This window comes from Rhinolophus sinicus, linkage group LG07 (genome assembly GCF_036562045.2).
Source record: "Rhinolophus sinicus isolate RSC01 linkage group LG07, ASM3656204v1, whole genome shotgun sequence".
Taxonomy (NCBI): domain Eukaryota; kingdom Metazoa; phylum Chordata; class Mammalia; order Chiroptera; family Rhinolophidae; genus Rhinolophus; species Rhinolophus sinicus.
In genome coordinates, this window is record NC_133757.1 from 2,373,210 (window position 1) to 2,398,739 (window position 25,530).

The 25,530-nt window shown below is 49.1% G+C and overlaps 1 protein-coding gene across 5 annotated transcripts in view; it reads right to left on the minus strand.

Moving 5' to 3' along the window:
- Positions 1–25,530, minus strand: part of MGMT (O-6-methylguanine-DNA methyltransferase) — a 267,078-nt gene that overhangs the window by 224,422 nt on the left and 17,126 nt on the right. The window contains exon 1 of one of the 5 annotated variants that reach the window (XM_074338806.1): positions 150–281. The exons of the other annotated variants lie outside the window; for them this stretch is intronic. The gene's annotated coding sequence lies outside the window, so the exon portion shown is untranslated. Of the gene's footprint in view, positions 1–149; positions 282–25,530 lie in introns of those variants that run through there. 5 annotated transcript variants of the gene reach the window in all.

Below are 25,530 nucleotides of genomic sequence, written 5' to 3' on the forward strand. Positions count from 1 at the left end.
AGGACATTGGGGCGCCCCGGCCCAATTCTGAGCCTCTACCACCCAGCGCTGTCTACTGTGACATCTACTTGTGTGAGCACAAGGAAGCCCTGTCTGTTTGCAGCGGGCATTCTGGGGAAGCCCTTCCTTCATCCTGGAGTGGTCCTCACCCATCCACTGCCACACGCCACACTTAGGAGGGTGCCCGGGACACGGCTGCTGCTCAGTGGGCACTTGTGCGTTCTCACACTGGAGGGAAGGACTCAGAAGGCACGTTGGCTGCAGGATTAGCAAGAGCCCGTCGTCGCGCTGGGGGTTCCGATGGCCTGAGGAGTCCAGCAAGGCTTCCTGGAGGAGGAGCCGACACAGCAGGGTGAGTAGGCGTTTTCTGGCGGAGAGGTGGAGGAGAGAAAGACTGTGGCAGGCAGGTCTGCACGTGCCAAGACTCTGGTGCCAGAGGGAACACAGGGTTTGGGGAACCTAACGAAGCAGCCTGGGCAGAGGCCTGGGGGGGTGAGAACGAGTGTGGGGAGGGCGGATGGTGACGCCAAAGCGCCCGAGAACGTCCCCCGTCCTGGGCAGAGGCGTGTCGTGCTGTTCCTCAGGTTCCTCCACGAGGACCAGGGCTGTGCGTGCACAGGCTCTCTCACTGAGTAACAGAACCTGCTCCAGCTAACAGTGTGCTATGCTGCTTTCCAGGCCAGAAAAAGGAGAGAACAAGTTTTAATCCAACCTTTAATCTATTTCTCCTGAGCACAGTTTACAGTTACAGAAATGGGGGCTCCCCGACACGGAGCCTCTGGCTCTTCTGCATGAAGCAACCCCTTGCAATCTCAGGGAGCGACTGGAGCATTGGCCCGTGGGGTTGAGTCAGAGCGCAGGCAAAGGAGAAAGGTGCCAGCTCCGAATTCGCCACATCCCGGAAACCCCACCGCTGGGGAGCTGTAGGTTGGACTAGAGGGGCCCCTGCAGGCTCCCGCCCCCTCCGTGAACACAGGCCTCTCACACCACATGAAGCCTCCAGCTCTTCATAGCACCACCACCTCAGGTGGACCTGGGCCGACAGTCCCGGCTGCTTAACTGGCTTTCACGGGGACACGGCAGGCCACCAGCATCTGTTTGGGACAGCCAGAGACAGAAGAGCTGCTTCCCACTCTCACGAGGCACAGATCCTGCCGTCCACCGCCTGGCAGCAACACAAAGCCGACGGCACAGCGTACGGCATCCACCTAAAGCCACAAGAGTGGCTGACACTAATTGGTGGGAGAAAAAAATGGATTTTTCATGCCTATTTGGAGACCTCGGAAAAAATGAAGTGGATTTCGTTTCATCTCTCTTTAAACATGAATGGCGTTTAATGTTCTGAATTAAGCAGTTGGCGCCAGAGGCTGCGTTCCCACTGTATGAAAAGCAAGAAACCCGACACAGAACTGTCTTCTGTCTCCTTCCCTTGTCGGTCTCCAGGCTGGCTGCGCCCATCCAAAATGACCCTCCAGGACCATCTCAGCAGTTCTGTCCTTTCCCTTTTAACCATTTCCAGTATCGGTACCTGCTGTAGCAATGCCAGAAAGAGGCTGGGCGGAAGACATCGCCTGCCTTCCTAGAAGCAACAAGGCACCCAGACGTCTGCCTTGTTATCCACCCGAAGTCAGCAAGCAGACTGAGCTCCAGGCCTTCCCGGGGTGTCCCCGTGACGGCCTTGGTGGTTCCCATCAGCTGCGTGTGAAGGGGGAGCTCAGCTGGCACAGAAGGACGCACCTGGGAAAGGGAGCAGCCCTGTCTGGCTGGCTCACGACACCCACAAAGCCTTTATGAAATAGTCACTAGCTTTGTCGCCTCCCTGCTGAGCAGAGGCTAAGCAGCATCGGGAGACGCCTCCTACTCTCAGCCTCAGCCCTAACGAGCAGGTGCGGCAGAGCCTGGAAGGGAGAACAGACCGCATATGACCACTGAGGACAAACCGGCTGTGGGGGTGGAGGACGGTGTGACCCCAACAAGTATGAAAATCCAGAAGGAAAACGCTGGGGAGCAGGCCGGTCAGCGGCTGTGACCCGCTCGGGGCTGCCGCTGGGCCGGGGTCTCCTGGGTCGAGTTTGCTGGGTCACTTTCCACAAGAGGCGTTCAACACCAGGGCTTGCTTTATGATGCTGTAACAACCAAAATGCATTCACGTACGTGACGTGGTCGCCAGGCGAAATGCTGGCACTGCCATCTGGTCTGTCAAACTTAGACTGGATCCAGAGGTTGTGCAAAAATGTCACTCCATGTCCACACACCCAGCTGCACACAGGTGTTTACAGCAGCTTTCCTGACATTGCCCCCAACTTGGAAGCGACCAGAAGCCCTTCAGCAGGTGATGGATAAATAAACTGTGTCCATCCAGACAGTGGGATACTGTTCAGCACTAAAAAGAAAGGAGCCATCAGGCCATGAAGACGCGGAGCAACCTTAACTGTACATGACTAAGTGACAGAAGCCCATCCAAAAGTCTGAATACCGTAGATTCCAGCTACATGACATTCTGGAAAAAGCAAAACTATGGGGACAGTAAAAGATCAGTGGTGGCCAGGGGCCAGGAGTGGGGGCGGGGTGCGGGGGGATGAACAGGGAAGCACCGAGGACGGTTAGAGCAGTGAAAGGATTCTGTGACCCTACAATGGTGGGTACAGGGCACTATACATTTATCAAAACCCACAGAATGTACAACACCACGAGTGAGCCCTACGTAGACTGTGGACAAATGTGCCGTCTGGTGCAGCATGTTGCTAGAGGTATGTGGGAACTCTGTACCTTCTGCAAACTTAAAATTGCTAAAAATAAAGTTTACTAATTAAAAAAGGAATCATTTCAAAGCCTCCTGTCATGACCCAGACATGCAAAGGAAACGGGTCTCCTTGTTTGTTACTAAACTCCTGTGAACCCACTTATATGCACCCACAAATCAACAGAGGAGAAACCCTGCACTGTGGTTACACAACCAAGCTTGCAGATTGAAAGACAGCTTGCACTGGATTCCCAGGAACACTGCTCCACTCATGTTCTGGGCTTCCAGAGACTTCCCAGACCTGGGATCCGGCTGGAACACGAGGTGGCCTTTTTAAAATTACTGTCACAATGGAATGCTATTCGGCCATAAGAAAAGGTGAAATAGTACCATTTGTGACAACATGGATGGATGTTGAGAGTATAATGCTAAGCAAAATAAGTCAGACAGAAAAAGTAGAGAACCATATGATTTCACTGATATGTGGGAAATAAAACTGAAAACAACAAAAGAACAAGAGAAACAAATGAAGAAACAAAAACTCATAGACATAGACAATAGTTTAGGGGTTACCAGAGGGTAAGGGGGTAGGGGGCTCTAGAAGAGGGTAAACAGGTTCAAATAGATGGTGATGGAAGAGCTGACTCTGGGTGGTGAGCACACAATGTGATATGCAGATGATGTATTACAGAATTGTACACCTGAAATCTATGTAATTTTACTAACCATTGTCACCCCAGTAAACTTTAATTAAAAAAAAAAAATTACTATCGCTGGAAAGGGCCCTCACCTTCCTGATCAATGCCGCCTGGTTGTAAAGAATCCTTGTCACAGGAGCCCTGGGGCCCAGGGCAGGTGAGAGGGGCCCGCTCTGCCCCTCGAGCCATATCTCATTGACGCGCTCGGCTCTACAAGTCGCGGAAATGACGCGCCCACGTGGCATGTGATGAAACACGTGAGAATGCAGGCGCAGCAGAGCAGGGACAGGAAAGGACATCTTGTCGTGCGGGGCGGCCTGCGGGGTCTCTGCTCCCGCTCCCCATACAAGAACACAGGATATGGTGAGGCCAAAAAGGAACACCCACGGAGCCATAGGTAGGGGAGTCATACCACTACGGTCTCACTGGAGGCTGGGTTCACTGGACGTGCGACCTGCTGTCCCTTTTGTCTGCAACCCACCGGCGACTCTCTTTCACTCTCCTCCCCTCTCCTCCGTAGCCGCAGCAGTTATATTAGCGGCTAATTGGCTAACTGGCTACAGCTGATGGCCATCTACTACCCGAGCCAGCACCCCTCCACGTGAGGCTGAGAGCCTGTAAACTACTCTCCGGGGCTCTGTCCCCATACATCTAATGACATGTTCAGTCATCTTTAAAACAACGTTTCTAGGTAAAAACGGGCACTATCTACATTTAAATATTATCCTTAAAATAAAACTCGGTTTTCTTTTCCAAACTTTTCATTTATGTTCATATTATCAAATTAAATATAAGTGACGCGGGAATGAAACTGCTTTTCTGCTCTGAAGCCCAAATATGATTAGAATCTGTGCAAACAGGAACCACAGAGCAGTTGGAATACACACTGCTGTGTGTGTGTGTGTGTTGTGTGTATAGGAAACAGATCACGCATAGAAAAAACATGTAAAACTTGCATGTGTGCAGGGTAGAAATTGCTCCAGAACTCTGGAACCTCAAGCACGCCTGAAAACTATTTGCAGGAGGTAACACTGCTCAGGTATCCGCTGCAACAGTTTAGCCACACGATCTCCGGACCCGGCCAGGAGTTGGTCCATGACACCCAATGAGAAGGCCAGGGAACTTTACCAGTAACCGCCACCCATGTGTTTACAACGTCGCATGCAAAGCTCTCCTGCTAACCATGCCAGTGAGACACAGTCAAACCCACACAGACTGCCCTTGAAACGGAGCGTCCTGGTGTCAAAGCTTGTTCACACCTGTGTGCCCACCACCAGCCACAGGGCGGTGATCCGCAGGGACGAAACCACAGGCTGAACGCTGTACACACACCTAGCTAATTAGGTTTGTGGAGGAAAACATTTTCATGCCTAAATGAGGAGACTGCAAATAGGTTCTCCACTTGCAGGGCTCCCAGACCCGCAGGCGCTGGCAGTCCTGACCCCACTGCCCACTGAGAGGGGCTTTGGGGGAAAGACAGACAAGTGCTGCTCTCAGGCACGGTCTGTTCAGGTTATTACGCTTCACTCCGTTTCTGGCGATTCACTGAAATAGTAAGTTTGAGCACTTAGTGAAGGAGAAAACTCTTCTTTAACAAGTGTGTCACTGTGCCAGCCAAAGGACCAGACCCACAGGGGATGAGGGAAGCAGGCTGCAACAAGGAGTGAAGCCCACAACTGCAATAAGAGCTTACACTTCCGAGGGCAAAACAAGGCGTCTGAAGGACAGACATTCCAGCAGGATTTGGGAGGCAGCCAAGAGTCCTTAATTTGGCACAAGGACACTCTCCTGCCCACTTGTCCCTGCCCAGAATGCTGGGGCCTCTGGGGCCTCCGGTCCCAGCAATGGGAGCTGCACCCAGGCGGGGCCTCAGCACCTGGGAGGCAGCACCAGCCCTGGGCCAGGTCAGTTCATCCCCTGCCCCGTCTTGCTATCCAGGTCTAAGCACCAGATGACCGCACGGCTGTAGGAACCTGAGCCAGGAGGGGCACCTCGTGCTCTCCAAGAAGGCGTGAGGGGACAGGTGAGCAGGAAGCCACTTCAGGCCTCAGAACTCGGCACTCAGTGATGGAGCCGGAGGGCACCGTGCAGCCATGTCTGTGGTTTCAGGTCACTTTCTGCGCCATCTTCCCACCCGTCCCAGGTTGTGAGGGCCCAGGGGTCCCAGTGCACATTTCCCTGTACACCGTCCTCCTGGTGTCACAGGCTGCGACGGAGACGTGGCCACAGGTGACACCTACACGCTTTCAGGCCCCTCACGGGTGTGTGAGTGATGCCGAAATCTACAACAGTCCATCAGCGGGTGGTGAGAGCTCCACAGGGGCGTGACCCCAACTCCAGGATCGCGGGCTTCTGAGGAGAGTGTTATAGGCAGTGTCGGCCCCACGACAGTAGCCCTCCCTGTGAAGTAGGAAACACTTTGGAACCCACGGCTTCAAACACCAGCGCACCCTCCTCCCATATTTTAAAGGTGACAGGACTGTGTCTGCTTTGTTTAAAATGAAACAGAAAACTCCTCAACCCTTTTTATAATTGGAACAAATTAGAAGACCCTTCATATCCCCGAAACCGTGTAAGGTGAAGCAGATTCCATGGTGACGGGAACCCCAAGTCTTGTGTGAACTGGGGCACTGCGCCCCTCCACAGCAGGAGTCTGGCCACGCCCCCACGAGGGCTTCCAGACCCATCTTCGGAAGGGGGTCAAAGAGCTGACACACAATCCCAAGGCACCCCGAGCCAGGTGAAGTTCATACCCTCATGTTTTGAACTTCACCTGTGACCAGTGATTCGCTGGAACTTACTGTGGAGACAGAAAAGAAAAAGCAGCACATTCCCCTCGCTTTCAGTTACCCCAGCTAGAATCACATACGCGAAAATCAGTGATGAAAACGGCCATCCCTGACCGGGTGGTCTGACCCCAGGCCTGTTCCCTGGGTCACCCCCAATGTCTGGCAAGGCCATCAGCTGGGTGCTGCGTCCCATGCCGACAACAGCACACTGCTCACAACCTAGCAATGTTCCAGCACTTCAGGCACCAAAGCAGTCCTGGACTGTGCAGTGACAGTTTGTCATGAAGGAGCGCTTGAAATGAAGTGTCACTTCTTCAAACTGTTATGTCTTAGGAAGCTTCAACTGAAATATGTCACGGCAGAAAATGACCTCATCCCTTACAGGCCTCCACAGTTGGGCCCAGTTAACCGACTTCTCAGGGAAGTAACACACCAGCACCCACTCATGGGACGATCGAGGGAGATCTTTGAGTTAGGCGCAGCGGCCCAAGCCCACCGACTCTGCCAGAGCACAAGGGGATGGGCTCCTGCCTGCAGCCCCGGGAACTCCGAGGGACAACACACTTCCTGGACAAGCAGCGCTGGCGGTGAAGGGGAGACCTGTCCAACTCCTCTTCCTGACCACACGTGCGACTCCAAGCCACCCCCACCAGGAAGCACCCACAGTAGCTAAGCATCATTTGCCTGTTGGCAACCAGGTGATAGAAAAAGTCAGTTTTCTGCCTGCACACAGATAGAATGTGTGCGTTACCAACGTGTGCTTTTTGTGTCAATGACAGAATTAGCTAACTCGGGGGAGCTAAAACGCTGTGTCCATGGTCAATAGCCAGAGGCTGTGGGCATTCACACAGCGGTGAGCACTCTGAGCTCCACCGGCCTCCCAGGACTCACGAAATCCTCAGCTCCAGCAAGCAGCCAGGAAGCGCGTGCCCACACCGGCAATGCCAAGCTGACGAGCTTCCAAGAAAGCTACAGAAACGTCCTGCAGCCACAGGAAGCAAGGAGGCTGCCAGTAACCCTGGCCCAGATGCAACCTGTCCTCCCGCCCTTCCCCCTGCCTCCCCCACGCCCTTCATCAACGCTCTGCAAAATCAGGAAGGTGCTCAATGTAAGATCCCAGGTGAGGAGCAGAGATCCCTGGGCACCTGACAACGGCCACCAGGGTTGGCAGGTGCAGGGCAAGCCCGGCTCAGCATGGGGGTCTCAAATGTAAAAACCAAAAAAGAGTGGTTTTTACATTTGTAATCAGTTGAAAAAAGGCCAAAAGGAAAATGTTTCATGACACATGAAAATAACATGAAATTCCAATTTCAGAGTCCACAGTGCAGTCTCACTGGGACACAGCCAGGCTCGTCCTGGGTGGTCTGTGGTGGCCTTTGTGAGTCGTGACCAGAAAGCCAGAAATTTACCATCCGGCCCATTTCGGGAAGTTTGCCACCCCTGGCCTACAGGCAGTCCAGTGGTTGTCGTGTCCCCAGTTTCGTGCCGTCCGATCCTTCTTCCCACTGAGGAGCGAATCCCAGGGCGCACCCTGTCTTGCTGGGCATCAGGCGGGGTCTCGGCTCCCACTCCCCACATAAGAAGGCAGGACACGGTGAGGCCAAAAGGGAACAGCCATAGACAGGGGAGAGGGGAGTCATACCACTATGGTCTCCCTGGCGGCTGGGTTGGAGACACAGGGAGCAGGAGCCACACGATCCGCAACCTGCCGTCCACTTCTCTCTGCCAACCAACCTCACTTGCTAACTGCAATCCGCTCCTGCTAGCTCAGCCACCATCTTCTTGCTAGCCCCCATTTTCTACCAGCGCAGTCACGGCAGTTATATTAGTGGCCAATGGCTCACTGGTTACAGCTGACGGCCAACTAGCCACAGCTGATGGCCGTTTACTACCCGAGCCAGCACCTTTCCACGTGAGGCGAGAGCCTGGAAACTGCACGCCTGGCTCTGTCCCCACAGCGACCCCTTGTCCTTGACACCACAGCCTCAACCACAACGTGGGTACAAACGCTTCTGGAATTCCTGAAGCGCTGGCGTGGATCGGCCAGTCCGTCTGCCCAGGTGCTAAGCGGGGCCACCGAGAGGGCCGCGGAGTTCGGTCCTCCCTACCCCGAATAAAGAATAAGCTTCACAGCATTTCACCATGAAGGATGCTCGGGCGAGAAGCGTGACGTGGTTTATGATGGGGTGTCTGGCATGGAAGACCCTCCTGTCCCAGGCACGCTCCGGCAGCCAACAGCGAGTGGGGCCTTGGTGGCATGAGCCTCTGGCAGGGACAGACGCCACCCCCACAAGAAGGACAAGCTGCCAGCGAAATGTGCGTCGTTTCTGACCGATTGACGCGGGCAGGAGATTCCATGTTCCAAATTAGTTACATTCTGCCCAGAACCTATCAGTGGCTTGATAACTTGAACATATAATTCTATACCTTTTACTCTTCAAACAATAATTCAATCTCATCCTGCAGCCGAAGCCAAGATTTCTAGACCAAAAGTGCACTTTCCATTTGATTAAATACTAATAAATGCAAGAATAAAATACCAGTCTTTTATCTTACAGTAAATTCTTCAAAAAACCATATACTCTAAGAATTAATTATTTCTCTGCAGAAGGGGACAGGTTCTTCCCCTCAAAGACAGCTTAGTGGTCTGAAAGTCTTAATTACAACAGTTAAGACATAATTTATAGTCCAGGGCTCAGGGAAAAATGACATCATCACCCCGGTTCCTTGAATCTTGCAGTGACCTGCCAGTCAGCAGGGCCGGAGGTGGGGCATCTGGACAGCTGGTGACAGGACGAAAAGCATGGGCGTAGGATCCTGCTGCAGAACAGACCACATACCAAGAAAAGTCCCTCAACAAAGCACGGAACCTAATATAATACGAACCAGGAAATACAGATAGCGTTTGGGCCTTTTTTCCACGTGTTGGGTACTTGAAAATGTATAAAAAAATATTTTCACACATTTCATCCATTAGCAAGTAAACAGTGAAATGCTGCCAAAGGAAGATGGTACCACTCCCAGAGCAGGTCTGATTCGTTTCGTTGTGAACAGAATGCTGACATTCATCTCAGGGGCGTGTCTCACATCCCGTCACTACGGTTCTGCCGCACAGGACACCTGCCGGGCCCGGGAGGATGGACAGGGCGCTCCCTCCAGTGGAAGGCTCAGGGCTGAAGCCCAGAAGTGTTGGCGGGGGGGGGGGGGGGGGGGCAGGTAGCGGATGTGCCGGAATCACATGCCACCTACAACAGCCTCCTCCAAACAGGGCCTCCTCCTTGCAGGTGACAAAGAAACAACTATCTTATTAGGAAACTTCTGTGGGAAACCCAAAGGAAGGTGCCCACGCAGTGAGAGCCCTGGGCTGTGGCGATTTATTTACATGTGGGGACATGCTTGCCCCGGGGCAGCTGTGAAATGAAGCACCCAGGCCTGGAGAGAAAAGCGGGTGGGCACTCAGGTGAGCTGGAGCATACTGGGACCTCGTGGCCTGGTTCCTCGTGTAACACAGGCAGCAGGCGGCTGATGACAGGGCACGAGAACGCCCTCAGCACCCGTCCTGTGCTACCCAGACACGGTGTCAGGGTGCTGCACCTACGGCCTCCTAGAAAATCAGTCCAACCTCCCCGCCCCGCCCCTCCCCACCGCCTGCGGATGCCACACTGTGTGTCCCTGTGTGCGCGTGCCAGTGTCTGCCACTCCGTCTCCCTTATGTGAATTTAAAATGTGATGCTCAGGCACTTACTTAGCAGCCAGAAGGCAGAGGAAGTAGAGGACGTTGCCAAGTAGCCCAGGTGTCAGCTGGAAGGCAAGGCAGAGACGTCCCTGGGCCGCAGGGAGGCCACTGGGAGGTGGACACTGAGCGGACAGCTGGGCAAACTCATGACATGCACCTGAGATGCTTTTGGAGGCCGGGCGTCTGGCTTTCCAGGGCCCCAGATACACACCTCTCTATAACAATACCTTGTCCCCCACTGTTGGAAATAAGTAGAGGGAGCCCATACCCACCTATCAAAGCAGCACCCAGGACATCAGAAATACATGCTCGAGTCCATTCAGACACTGCCTCCTGCTGTCCAGGAGGCAGGAGACATCACAAGCGGGGGACGCTCCAGGCATGAGATCATTTCCAGGGGCCTGGGTGGCACTGCCCATTAACTCAAAGCCCAGACGTGCTCACACAGGTGGTACGTGAGCAGGGCTCTCACAAGACTCAGGTTGCAGGTGGGGATACCCACAAAGTGACCAGTGACTAGACAGGATTTATTTGCACTGAAGTCCCACTGCCAATCCCACTCGGGGTTCAACTGTCTGGGTTTCAACCCCAACCTTCTACAGCAGTTGGTATTTACATTGCGATGCTTTGTGAATTCTTGAACGTCTCCACTTTCACTGATGGTTTACCTCCCTTTTTGCTACATGTGTACAAAACATCAGTGACCCATCAGAATAATAGCAAAATATGGTTGAGTTTCCAAAAGGAGAGAAAATCAGCAAATACCTAGAAAGTCGCTTCTTCACTGTCCTTATAAGCAAGAAATGCGACACCTGAATGTGTAACAAGTTGTGTAGGGGAGGGTGGTTGTCTTCCCAAACTGCTTCGTACTGAATCAAACGTTTTATTAAAATTAATCTGATGAAAGTTTGAAGTCGATTTCCATTTAAGAGGAATTCTTGACCACATCTGGAGAGGAGGGCAATTTGCTGCAATTTCATTTCTGCTTCTACAGTGACCCAGGCCGGTCCCGCGGATCTCCACGTTAGTCCCATCCAATTTCTGGAAGTGCCACACCCGGTAAAAAGAGAGGCCATGCCTGCCCTGTCCACTCCACCCCATGGCGAGGGCCACTGGGCGATGTTGGTATATGTACCGCTCAACTCACTACCCAGGTGACACAGCCTCGCCTCTGTAAGAATCCCCATGACGGAAATGCATTGTAAACATGCTCAGTGACGTGTTCCTTTGGCTGACGCAACGCTGGAGTCAGTCCTGATGAGGTGCTCACCCATCGGATGGACAGCAAAGTGCCTGGGTCACTGGATGGAGCTGTGCAAACAGCAAAAGGGCTGGGAGAGAGTCCCAATCAACACTGAAGTAAGTCACCTATGTGGAAACTGGTCATTTAACCTCGGACCCAACATGGAATCAGGCTGCGTTAGGAGAAGATTCTGCCCCTGATAATCTTTCATGGAGGTAGGGAAGGGATGGAGGGGAGGAGAGGGGAGGGAGGGGAGGGGAGGGGAGGGGAGGGGAGGGGAGGGGAGGAGGGGGAGGAGAGCACCTGCTTTTATCAGCTACACACCCACTCTTATGCTGAATTCTCTACCCTTTGATGTCAAAACGCTTACACAATGGTTCAAGATGTCAAGGTCTAAAACTGACTTACATGTGGACCACACTTGAGGATACACGACCCTGAGCCCGACCCAGAATCTGCCGCAAGCTCTGTCCTGCCCGCCACCCACCAATGGGAACGATGCTTAATACGAAAGGACCAATTTTGCCTTGAATGAGCCAACTTAAGGACTTGCTCCACCTGGAGCTGTGAAGGACCAAGACTGGTCTTCAGCCCCAGGACAGGCCACCTGCAGAGCTCACCCAGCAGAGCTCTGCCCTTCAACAGGTCCTCTGGGAAATCCCTTCCCAGCCTCAGCTCCTGAAACTGACTCGGGCGGAACAACGCACATGCATGTGGTCACAGACACGGACTCAGGCCTGTCGTCCTCTCCACATCCCAACGCATGTCTCACGCTGCTCGAACCATCTCCTCGCTGGACTGCGTGCGCCAGGACCCCTCCTCTTGTCCTGCCCTGGGGATTTAGTGTGCGGTTCAGGAAGCGGCCCGGGCCACACGTTTGTCCTACACACGTGTCGTCTCAGAAGAGAAGGCAACAGGCAGGTCAGGTCCCATCTGCAGGTAGGCACGCTGCCGGACGTTCAGTCGGCACCTGTCTCTGAAACTCCTCTATTCCTCTGATGCTGAGCTATCCCTCAGCCACGGCAGAAGCCGAGCTGCAGGGAGGGGCGGTCATCTGCTGGGGACAGCTAGGGTCAACGGCACCCCGGGAACTGAGGGGCTCAGGAAATTCATCAGTCAGAGCACCAGTCAGAGTGCTAAGGGTGAGGCCAGCGCTGGGTCCCGGGGACCTGCTGACTGTGCAAAAGGGGATGAAGGCATCAGATTAGACCAGGAGAAATGTAAGTGTTTAAATGAAAACTGAATGCTTAATATAGAAAAATCATTTTTGCTCAAGTTATTTGATTTGAGACACTTGTTATATATATGGAGAAGATACACATAAAATCCACATTTATACTCAGAATCTATGTTTCAATAAAAACGAAGACCAACTCATAACCAATTTATCTACAAATGACACAATGACTAAGTATTGTGCAAATATTTTTCCTTGGAAATAGGGATTATTACAAACTCATACGTAAGCTACACCCAATCTTTGTTCAAATAATTGATTGATGTAATAATCTCTCTCTCATATGTCCCCACTTCCAGGACGAAAACCTCTATAGTATATTTCAAAAAACTAACAAAAATGTAAAACTTTGAGAATGTTGCTACAAAATTTAGCTGGAACATTTTATCTAAATTACAGCAGGATGAATTCTTCAAACAACATTCACAGATGAAAATCTCACAGATCTACGATGTTCATTTCAAAGGTACCTTGAGTTAGAAGAAACATCCAGACTGTCACAGAATGAAAAAGCTTTGATAATGAACTGTTCCTTTAAACTCTAAGAACCTAACAGATTAGTGAGCAAACTAACATAAATATCTTTAGAAAAAAAATTTCTTTTTTTTTTAAAGATACTGTCCTTTTTTCCATGTTTACAGGACTATCGATGGGGATTTAGAACATACTGCTGTAACGAGGGGACAAAGGTCAGTCTGATGGAGTCTGGAAGCTTCTATCTGGAAGGCAGACAACACACAAACTTACTTATGAAGTATTGACAAGAGTCCTGATAAAACACTAGACTGTCACCGTCCCTTGTTTTACAATGTGCTTTAGAGAATCAAGGCATTTTATTTCTCCTTTGGAAGAACTGGTCCTTTGGTGTACAAGTATCAATTCAATTCTTTTGGGTGTGTGCCTAGGAGTAGAACGGCTGGATCATATGGGAACTGAATCTTTTACTTTTTTAGGAACCCCCCACCGCTCTCTGCAACAGCTGCCCCACTTTCCATCCCCACAGACAGTGTAAAAGGGTTCCCATTTCTCCATATCCTCGCCGCCACCATTATAAAAATAATGAAATCAAATATATTTCTCACGACCAGGACACTGAGTGGTACAGACCGCTGGAATGTGCCACCGTCTCTGCCCTCCACCCCCAAGCGCACACCGAGCAGGGCCTGCGAGGCTTCTAACTCCCCTTCCAACACTGAACCCCGTGATTCTGCCCATCACCTGGGAAATGGTGTCCAGTCTGGGGTGCACCCAGACCCTCTGCTCTTCTTCCTCTTAACTGCTGGCTCTGGAGCAATTCAGTGTCACACTTTTATCAAAAGCTGGCAGGCAGGGGCAGCTTTTAATACTTAAAATTTAGATTTAAAAAATTAAATATTACATGTACAGATTCCAACGAGCCAAGCAACTTTATATCCCAGAATCATTTATAACCAAGGAAAAGCTAAGCAGATAATAGTCAGAGAAATAAATTGGCAGAGCAGAATTACTTTCCTAAAGTCACCTCTGGATAAATTGGCAAACATAACATAGCAATCACAGGCTCTCTGAACCATTCTATGGTAGAATTGTAGCTGAAGACATAGTCATTCTATCCATTTTAAACAACCTGAAACTAAAATAATTAACTACTAGTACTGTAAAATAGTTCCTACACAGGAACACAACTTTTCCCACAGAAATAACGTGAGAGTAAAAGAAACAGTCACGTGCCAGGCAAACAGAGACAGCCAGCAAAAATGAGTGAGAACCTCGCAGGTGTGTGTCATCCCTGGGATGTGATACATACGCAAGATGCAATTTTGAGTGCGGTCCCGTGGGGCACGAGCCGCCGTGCGTATCATCTGAAGAGTAGCCACACACTATGGGAGTACAATAAAAATTAAACCATCACAAGAGTAAACTTTATCCCTCAGCTTACAGCAATATATTCCAGATACTTCTGGGCAGCAATAATACACATCTTATATAGATAGGAAACGCACAAATTTCAACCCAAGAGGAAAAAGCAAACAGAACCTTTGTCAAGCCAAATGACGGGCAAGGATGCCTGGCTTCCCTTGGAAGTCACACAAGTGCCTCCACAAATCAAAGCTTATCAGAGCCGCTTTCTTGAAATAACTGGCCAAACTGTTTGATTTCACTAAATTTCTTTGTACCGGTTAGTTCTTTGAAACAAGTGCTTAGCGATACCCACAACTCTTTTGTATGACACAAAACATTACCTTTGCTTCTTTCAGTCAGGTGAGCCATCTGGCCTGAGACGGATATTTAATTTTTCCAAGTTAACTAAATCTACTCTATGCCAGAGAGGTCAGCACTTGCTGGCCAAGACACACTCCACTTCTAGGGCATAAACCCTGGACTTCCTCACCTCCTGACAAACACCATAATTTACGTGGTGATCACATGCCATTCACTCACATCCCCTCCAGCTCTGCAGACCTCCAAGCCCTTCCTCTGACTCCGTGAAGACCCTCTAGAGCAGACGTGCGTGATGCTTCCTACACCTCACCACATGTGAGATCGCATGTCCCCATGAGGCACTCTTCAAAGGGAAGGTGGGATGAAGGCGGTTAGGCCCTTAGGGTCCCCTGGAAGATGGTTTTCAGGGTACACCCTAACCCCACCCCCTTTGACAATCAGTCCGTGAGAAACCTCTGTGACCGACTGGCTGGGGACAGACCCAGGCTACTACGGGGCTCCTGAAAAGTCGGGGCCTCAACCAGGACAGAAACCAACTCAGTGAGACAAGGACAGAGCCCACTGCCCAGAACTGAACCCTTTGAGGCCACCAGGTGCCACCGCCCTGCAGACAGAGCCCCTCAACTGAGCAGTGAGTGCTTTGTCTCTGATCCAAACCCCAAACCTGCACTGGAATAAACAAAAAAGCTGTGAGCTGTTTCCTGGCTGCTGACACTTAAAGAGAAAATGTACTGGAAGCAGATCCATACTAACTTGGGGGGACGCAAAGGCTTCTCTGTCTCACACGTAACTAATACAATCAAAACACTAGCAAACACAACACAGGAGAGAGAGCATGAGCCTAGACGATAAAAAGGAGCCCAGAAACCATTTGTCACTTTGGGCCACTCAGCGGAGCATCGGAGTGAGCTGCCCACAGCTCAGGTCATAAATTCACATCTCGGCTTTTCTCCCCGGGCCACCGTGCAGGACCCTGCTGTCACTGGGGTGGCACGTGCCTAGGGTGCCACGTCACCACCTCAGCAGTGTCCTTCCAGATCATGACTCAGAGCCCCATGTCCTCCGGGAGGGCCCCTGGCGTGGGCTCCATGGTGATGGGGCAGCCTTCCCCACGTGGAAACTGCCCGTCTGGCCTCCTCCAGACAGGCCCGCGATGGCTCCAGACCAGCCTTTCACTCACGGTCCTCTACCTACGCTGTCAGAGCGGGCGGTTTCACACCGGGACCTAAGAGTACAGCCAACACAACTGACCCCAGCACTCCTCCTTCAGGAGCCTGCTCCCAGGGGTGGGCTCACGGAGAGACCAGGGCACAGCAGAGCCAGCCCTGGGAGGGGGCATCAGGACACTGCAGTGTCACTACGCATGGTCTCCCCTGGGCCCCACCGGGCCTCCCCGACCCACACTGCCTAGTTCTCCACTGTAACCCTACAAGCACTACAGTATTAAAACCCCATTTCAGAGACAGGGAAACTGAGGCTTATAGGGCTCTTACGTCACATGGATGAGGACAGAGCTACCAGGTGGCAGAGATAAGACTGAAACCCAGATTCCGTCTGGCTCTGGGCCCACTATCCTATTCATATTGCCTGAAAAAAGACACAAAGAAATGGGTTCAGAAAAGAGCCCCTGAAAAACAAGACACCAAGGTCAAGGCCAAGGAAGTCTGTGCGGAGGGAGGAGCTTTGACGGATGTGTAGGAGCTCACAGGGGTCGACTGAGAGGGTATTTGTCAGCAGAAGAGTCGGAGTGTGCAGAGACGCAGAGCAAGAACGTGGAGCACATTATTCCCACAAGGTGGATGGCTGGACACGGACAGGTGACAGGTAGACAAAGGACAGAAGCCAGGAGGACTGGCCCAGGCCGCGAGCAGCGTGAGGACGGGGACTTGGGCGGCAACGGCAGCCGTGAGGACTCCTGCCGAGCGAGGGCGAGGGCTGCACGGATGCCCAGATTCACCTGCAGGCTCTTGGTCATCTCACCTGCCCTGGCCAGCAGGCGGGTCCCTCGTCGGGAGGGTGCGTGGGAAGTTCCTGATCTAATCACAACCTGGCTGGGGTCTGATGCCCGGGAATTAGGGTCCCTGCAGTCGTCCCAGCAGGGGTACTGCTAAGGTGAGGCTTTTCTGTCACTGTGACCGCAGGAGCTGTTACCACATGAAGGGCAGGAGTCCGGAATACAGACTGGTCTGGAATACATGGGACCGTCCTGCACCAGACTCATCCTGCCTCCTGTGACACTTCCAAAGGTCCTGTAACGTATTCTAAAATTAATCTGAACCTAAAACATAACTCCATTTGAACCATAAGCATGCAGAGTATTTTGCAGTTTAAGAAACACAGCGTTTTCCAGGAATGCAACTCTACTGCGACTCAAGGGGACGATGGACCCATGTGCTCGGGAATTTCACAAAAAGCTTCCACTATTTCGGAAAACCGTGGCACAAATGTCAGTGCTGACCCTATCTCGAATCACCATTGAACAGAATGGCCTGGGTCTGTTTACAGCTCACACATTCCAGCTCCACTCACCTGCTTGTCATCGTGTCCGTGGTGTAGTCCTGCCCAGCCCAGCACTTCTGGTCTGAATAAGTAACCGCCCTTTTATTTATGTCGCACTTTGAGGTTTTTGTTGTTGTTTTTGTTTTTTTAACAGTACATGCAGGTAGATATTATCCATGAATTTCATTTCAGGATTGTGAAGGGAAGGCTATAAATTATGTGCACGTAAAAGGGACCACTGGGTTTGACCCTGCTTAAAACCATTAGGCAACAATAAGAAATTCTTGGTACACATGCAGACATGGGGAAACAAAACACATTGATAGGAACCTTCCTTAAACATTTTTAAAAATGAACTATAATACTAATGTTTGATAGCTAAATGATTTAATCAAACATTTTTTAAAAGTCTGTAACATTCAAACAAGGGGCAATGCTGAAAAGAGAAGAAAGCATTTCAGCCCCCTGGATCTGACAGCTTCCAAGTCGGCTTCTACCTGAATATTCGAAAAGCTGAAGCCAGAAACAGCTAAATAAAAGGTAATACAACTAGGCATAACATGATAAAAGATATTACCTTCAAAATGCATTATTGTTGCCAATTATAAGAATCACTCCAACTTAATTTCAAAAGCACAATCACCCTCAACAGAAACAGTCTCTTTTTCAAATTTCAAGGAGTATCACATTAAGGCAATAAGTCACCTTGCAGCTATAATATCTCCCTCCCTTTATTACAACACTACATTTCATAAATACTTCTCATCGACAAGTCAAGCTAATTCAGGTTAATTTTATTGTATTTTAGTGCTATCTCACATTTGTGTTGCAATTACCTTTATCATTTTATTGCCAAGGCAGAAAGTAATCAGAGCAATTATTTGAAAACGGAGGTTTATAAATTCTAAATCACAGTTGCTGGCGTTTTTGATAAAACAGCAGCTTTATCTCGGGAAGTGGCAGGGACATGGGATAAATCATGCATCAGTCAAGTGTAGCTGACCCCAAGTGCATTGCACAATATCAGAAGCGCTTCCAAAGAAACTTTCCGGCATCATCCATCATCCTTCATAATACTAAAATAGCTACACACCTGAAGAACAGAAGCTGGAGAATAATAAAAAAGAAAAAAAGAAAAATTCCAAGCAGTGTGGGCAAAACCATTAACTGTTCTCCCTTTAAACTGTAAGATATGGCCCACGCACATAAACAAATATGGCTTTACAGTAACTCTAAATATCTGTATTCATATTCGTCAACTCAGTTTTAAATATAAATGAAATACGAAGCAGAGTCATAAACAGGAAAAGTGCATTTCTAGCCTCCACGCATTTTTAAGTCCTGCTAGGGTCCCGCCGCTTTTAAAACCTGCCGCCTCGGTCAGGTCTGCGAGGGAAACATGGCGTATTCACAGTCCATGCTGCTGCGTTCCAGCTGTTCTCTGGGCCTCATTTTCTCCAAAAGTTTCGTGCTTAAAAAAAAAAGAATGTAACTTGATTTGAAAGACAAGAAGGAAGGGAGAGGTCCTGGAGTCCCCACGTTGGTTTTCTCTAAGTTAATTACTGGTGGCAGGGAGCGCGGAAGTCCCGCAGGCCATCAGGAAGGCAGCTGGCCGGGTCCCCAGTCACACATCTTCACACGGCAGAAACCGCCCTGGACCTCAGCCGCAGCTTTCCTTAGGGAAAGACAACTACCACACCGCACCTCTGGCACACATTATCCATACCTCGTTGAACTCTTCTTATAAGGCAAAGTGAAATAACTGTGTGATCACCGATTGATTTCCTTTTTTGTCAGAAAGCAAATACCCCAAAGACAGAATGTTTCGGCCCCACCGTGCAGGTGAGTGCGTGCCAACAGACTGTGGAAAGGTCTAGCTGGGTAGGAACAGAATTGATCAGCGGCCGGTGCCTGGCAGGGGGCCAGGTGCTTTACATATATTATCTCATTACTCCTCCTAGCAAACCTAAGGTAGAGCAAATTACTTGTAGATGAGAAAACAGATTGAGAGGTTAAGTAACCAGCCCAAGGGCACATAAGTGGCAGGTGGGTATTCAAGGTCAAATCCAACATCCTTCAAAGCCTAGCCTTCTGCCAGACTCATTCCACACTGTATGAGTCAGCAAAGGCTTAGTTATTCTGCAGTAACAAACGCCACCAAACTTCCACTGGGGGTCTGGGTTGGTCTTCAGGGCGGGGGCCTCCACGTGGCATCCTAGGACACTGAACGCTAGCCTGAATGCCACAACAGGAATGTGGTGAATCATGCACAGGTGTGTAAAAGCGTCTACCTACCCCTGAACAAGACGCACACATTGCATAAGGATGCCCAACGATTTCTAGCTTCATCTGAAGAAAACTGACAATGATCCGTTTGTATTTCTGATAGCTAAATTTTATGGTCTTTTGCCATCAGCAAGCCTCACTCCAGTAAAACACTTCATGAAATGAGTCAGGTGTAAGATCCCACCTAACACATATCCATAAAGATACACAATAATTTAAAACTGCCCACTGTCACCCCTCTAAGTACAAATACTGTATGGCTCCTGATATATTAAAGCACAATCAGACCCTTTAAAGGCTTTCACATTTACCTAACACATTTTCAATGTCTCTGGTTACAACAAAGAGAAGTAAGGAATCTTATGTAGGCAAAAAGGGAAGTAAAAGAAAATAAAATGCATTAACAAAAAAGAAAAAAAAAACTAAATTAGTAGAGAATGCTATGAAAGGAAATTATTATTCTTCACATAAAATAATGTTAGAGGACCCTCACTGTTTTATTTCTTCTCAACATAAAACGTTTGGATATTTGAGAAATCACCTAATTAGCCAGTCTATCTACTTTGAAACAAGATTATTTCATATTCTGTCTATTTCAGTTCCAGTGTCAACCCCGAGTTCCTAACCATGCTTACAACACGAGTGGTTAAAACAATTCTGCAGACTGTTTTTGCCAAGAAGGAAATATTCTCCTTCACACATAACATTTTGCTGGTCGGCCCCCATCTGCACAGGTGACCTCAATAAAACAGCACATATATACCAGAGTCTGTTTAGAAGGACCCATCCTATAAATAAGCATATCCCAGATCACATAAGCCAGGTCTCTTGCTGTCCGAGAAGAGACTTACAAACATGGAAGGATGGATGCTAGAGTGAAACCTGTTGAGTTAGATTAAGATTGGAGGTATGATGACCACTGTGTTTACCAGCACATAGGTGACAGATACAGAAATACATATGTGCTGCATGGTGATGGCATACGTGGGTGAGTGCAGGGCCACCGATCGCCTAGCTCCGTCCACTGATAGGCCAGAAGTAATGGCCCCTCAGCAGCCACGAGCACACCAGTGCCCAGACCTTGGTTTCTAATGAGCATATTCCAGGGAAAGGAAGCCAGGCTCCCTGGAGAAGTGACTGAACCCAGGACTGACTGGGGCAGGGAAAATACAAGATAAGCTTGGATTACACATGTCCTATGGTGCCAGAAAGGAAGAGAGTGCTAGAAAAATGGATGGACATGTCAAAAAGACAGGAGCCAACCTCAAGGGGTCCCGAGAGCCCAAGGTGAAGCTATCTGAGTGACAAAGTAATGACAGTACTAGGCTACACCCCATAACATAAATCTCCATGAGTCCGCACTGATATGAATAACTGATCGAATAAACAAATGGATGGGAGAGCAAGAGCAGGTCTTCCATACAGAAGCATTCCAATGAGTAAACGACGAAAGAAGGAAACGCCCAAGACACCGATCCTTGTCGGCAGGATGCATCAAAGGACACTGACCAGAGTGGTGAAAGCCTCAGGTGAACCATGGACTCTGCATGGCCTCAAACCCTCTCTCCCAAGATACATGTTAATCACCAAGGGGAGGAGAGTAACTTTATAGCTGGGGAAACATGATCTTTCCACCTTAGCCAAGTGACCAAGTTAGCGGCACCAGTGACTGACACAGATATCATCCACCTCATGACGGGAGACCTGAGAGGGCATCACTCTGTGTTCTTCTCACCAAAAGTGTGACCCTGCATCCAATCAAGAGACACCACCACAGATTCCAACGAGGGACATTCCACAGATGACTGACCAGCGCTCTTCAAAAGTGTCCAGGTGACGCAAAGCAAGGAAGGAGGGACTGTCACAAACTAGAGATGAAGGAGACATGAGGACTAAATGCCATGTGGGAGTCTCGGACTGGATGGCAGAACAGAAAAAGGACGTGAGTGCAATTCAGACACGGTTCCCTGGTTGTGGTGTGTGTACAGGTCACATGAGATAGTAACACCAGGCGAAACAAGGGTGATGTACACAGACCTTTCCACAAGTCTAAAATGATTCCAAATAAAAAGTAAAAAAACAAACAAAAAGGAAAACCACAAAGCCAGCTGTTGGCATCTGTGTGCTGGGAGGATGCATCCTGACCCCACAGACCTGGCAGGTGGGACCAGGAGGACGAGCAGCTGTGCGGCGTCTCTGTGGTCCTCTCAGTGCCCACAGACTGTGTCAGCATTTCCAATGGAAGCCCTCCACGGCCTCTGGGACTCAGGACCACGGGGCTGCATGTTTGCCTCTGAGCCACGTTGGTGCAGAGATCCAGGCCTGGGGAGGGACGTCAGTTGTGGTTGGGAAATAAAAAGGTTAAACAGATCATAAATTAAGATTAGTGTCAGCTGGCCAGCAGCTTTCTATCACGTTATAAATCAGACTGAGAAACGAGGCTCCTCTTGTCTAAAATCAGAAACCATTCGGACTATTTGCTCACAGCTTCCACCCCAATAGGCCTCTCCTGCCAAAAAGAGACAAAGATGGAAATATCAAGACCACCACATTAAAGCGCAGCAATTAAAAGAGGAAGACAAATAGATAATGTCTGATTTTATTTAAAGCAGGAAAAACACTACTTTGGGGGATATTTGTCTCTGTATTTTTTTCCAGAAACATCCAGACCACGGAGACAGCTAGCAGCCGTGCTTTACGCTTAGATGTGACAGAAACCGGGGAGAGACTGGCCCAGACTTCAAAGCCTGAGTGGGTTCCAGGTCAGGCCGCGTAACGCAGATGGAAATAATGGCCAGAGACAGCTACCAGTATTTTATTTAGACATTTTTATAAGGAAGCCAGAGGTTGAAAGCATGGCCGGGATAACTATACAAATTTTGATTTTACTAAAATGTTATGTCCCTCAAGCCCAGGTATTAATCTTGTTATAAAGGTGGCCTCTCCCCACCCTGGCAATTCATTCAACTTCCATAAATTTTAAAATGTACTTATTGTTCTTGGATCCTATGAAAGAGGCAAACAGAAAGCCTGCAGTACCAGAGACGGCTCCTGCAGGGGGTGGCTGGGAAAAGCACTAGCGACAATGAAAATGCTGGACGCTTGTGTTCCCTTCCATGTTTATAAAGCTTACCGTTCGATCCCAAAGAAATAAATGATCACCGTTCTTTTCTTAAAAAGGGTGAAGATCACCAGTGGCTAGCATGGCAACCAACAGCCTCTGTCATCACGCCGTGCTCTCCGAAACCAGCGCGCTGAGGCCCACAGCGCCGACCGCCAGCCCATCAGCGCATCCCGCTGGACACGGGAAGACCCCACACTGTCCTGCAGAGGCTCTGGGCATGTCATTACATCCTCTGTGACCAGATGCAGTGCTGTTTGTGCGGGACCTATGTCCGATGAAGTCCCGATGTCATTTTAACAACATGGAGATGCTCTGCCTAGAAAAACGGGAAGACGAATCCTGGTGCGAAGAGATAAGCCGGCGGCAGACCAAATCCCATCCCCGTCTGACAGAAGGCATGTCCCTGTTGTCATTTCTCCCCTCTGACGATGTGGTGCAGTGTTGGTTAGGATTATACAGGGTGGTTACATACGCTTGGAGTGGGCCAGATCAAAGGAGATGAGAATTTTCTTTCTCTACAAGCAAACAGGAATTTGAGAGTTCGGTGGGTTGTTTATCACCGGGAAAGAGCCACACTCAGCAAGAGAAATGCAGAGGCAGTGTCTGGTCACGTGGCCATAAAATAAAAGCTTTGGGCCTACGGGGTAAAAACGCAGTGGCCGTGGAGAAGCACTCCATTCTCACAAATACACCCAAACACCTAATCACTAAGTGACTATGTGTAGTTTCCAAAATAACTTAACCCAGTTTTACAAAGCAGTTATTTTGCAATTCATAGAAATATCCTGCCTGATTCCAGCATTCGATACCACATGTTTTTGCCTAGACCCAGACCGTCAGGAGATCTGTAACTCTCAATTACGTATTTGTACCGTAAATTCAAGGAGGAATTAGTCTCATTTACAAACAGCAATTGCTTGTAACAGAAAACTGAATCACAAATTTAAATTGTTAATTTTGACAGAAATCCAAAACCTGGTTAAAGGAAAATTGCAGAGCGAACGGAAGATCTAGGTGTGCTGCGGGATGTCTCAGTTTAAGTACATGGTTTTGCACCACAAGCTAATTCCCCACAAAACCCTTTATTCTCCTCTAATCTGGCCTACTTTATATTTGCAGTGTCCTGTTCTGGCAAATTCCTCTCAAATGGAGGCGATGTCCGCACTCAAACAGCACAGAGAGAGGAAACATACACAAACGGCCGCCTAATACTCAAAGCACTAGTGATAAATAAATAAAAATAAAAGCAAGCAAAGGAAACCAAATGTCAGAATCAGAATGGACGTCGAAGACCACTAAATACCATCAAGCAAACATTAATCCATCTAGGCCAGCACTGTCCCATATGGTGGCTACTAGCCACAGGGGACTACTTGTTTAAATTTAAATTAGAATGTAATAAAATTAAAAATTCAGTCCCCAAGTATCACTGGTCACATTTCAAGTGCCAAACAGTCACCGGTGACTAGTAGCTACCATCCCGACAGCAGAGAAACAGAACATTCCTATCATTGCCGAAAGCTTGGCAGTGCTCACCACCCCGCTACTGCACGCACTAGGGAAGGTGCCACCCAGGAGGGAGGGAGGAGATGTCCCTGATAAACTAGAGAACAGGGCTGGTCGCTGAGCACGTCAGGCCCCCCGCGCAGTGTGAGCCCACCATCCACACAGCTCAAAGTCACACACGCACCGTAAACACAGCCCACTCATGAGTACCTCATGCATAGCAGAGGACGGTGCGTGGCATGAAGCCATGACCGTTACCGATGACCATGACCCTGCCGGGGTCCACGAGTGTGAGACACGGTCCCTGAACTGAAGAAGCTGAGAAGCTGGTTAACAGTTCCTCCGCCTAAGACTTCCGAAGTCTTCCCTCCCTGGTGTAGTTCTCAGAAACACCATGTTAAACATCTGCGTGCACACACTTGTAATCGATTCTTTAGGACAGACCCTCGGATATGAAGCTGCCCTAAATACTGAACAATGAACGCAGGTTACTTTGTTCCAGTGGGATACTGAGCCATCTCGAAAAATAACATTGGCAGAGATTTTAATAACATGGATAATCACTTACGTAAAAGGTCAGGTGAAAAAGGTAAACACAAAATTGTAATTATCCCATGTGCAGATATTATCCTGCATGTGTATGAGTGTGCATGTGGTGTGTGTGTGTGTGTGTGTGTGTGTGTGTGCACTACAAAATCAAGAGAAGGGAAAAAACAGAAAATATAAGCAGAAAAATGGATGCCCAAGATACTGCTGTTAGCAGACAAGAACTTTAAAATAATTATGATTTGTTTAAAAATAAGAGGGAAAGAGACCAAAGGAATAAGACAGTGGAGAATTTTAAATACAGAATTGAAATACATATTAAAATATGAAATGAACATCCTAGTACTGAAAAATCACAAAATTTGAAAACAGAAATAACTGGGTAAGATTAATAGACAGGACAGAGCAGAAAGCACGGTGTGTGACCTACAAGACAGACCAACAGAAAATATGCAAACTGTGGCCCAAAAGAGAAAAGGAATAGACAGAAAACAAGAACCTTAGAGCCGAGGGGCAGTCAACAGGGCTGCCCCCTCCCCCGCCCAGAATCCAATCCCACAGTGAAAGGAGAGTGAGAGGAAAGCAATATGTGAAGAAGAGAGTCGAGAATTTTTCAAAACAAATGACAGATAGCAACCCCCAGAGCCATAAATCTAAGACACAACAGACAAGATCAGTCAAAATTTGGTTCCTAAAGACGACAAAAACAGGCAAGTATCTCATGAGACAGAACAAGTTAAAAGGAGAGAAAGTAACGATAAACTACACAAGGAATGAAAATAGGGAACATAATTAGAGATTTAAAACATGGGAGAACACTGAGAAATTTTCCATCTCAAAAAATTGAAAATCTGGCTTAATACAATTAACCTACTGAGCTAGAAAAATAAGCAAATAATCTTATAGCCATAAAAGCTATTA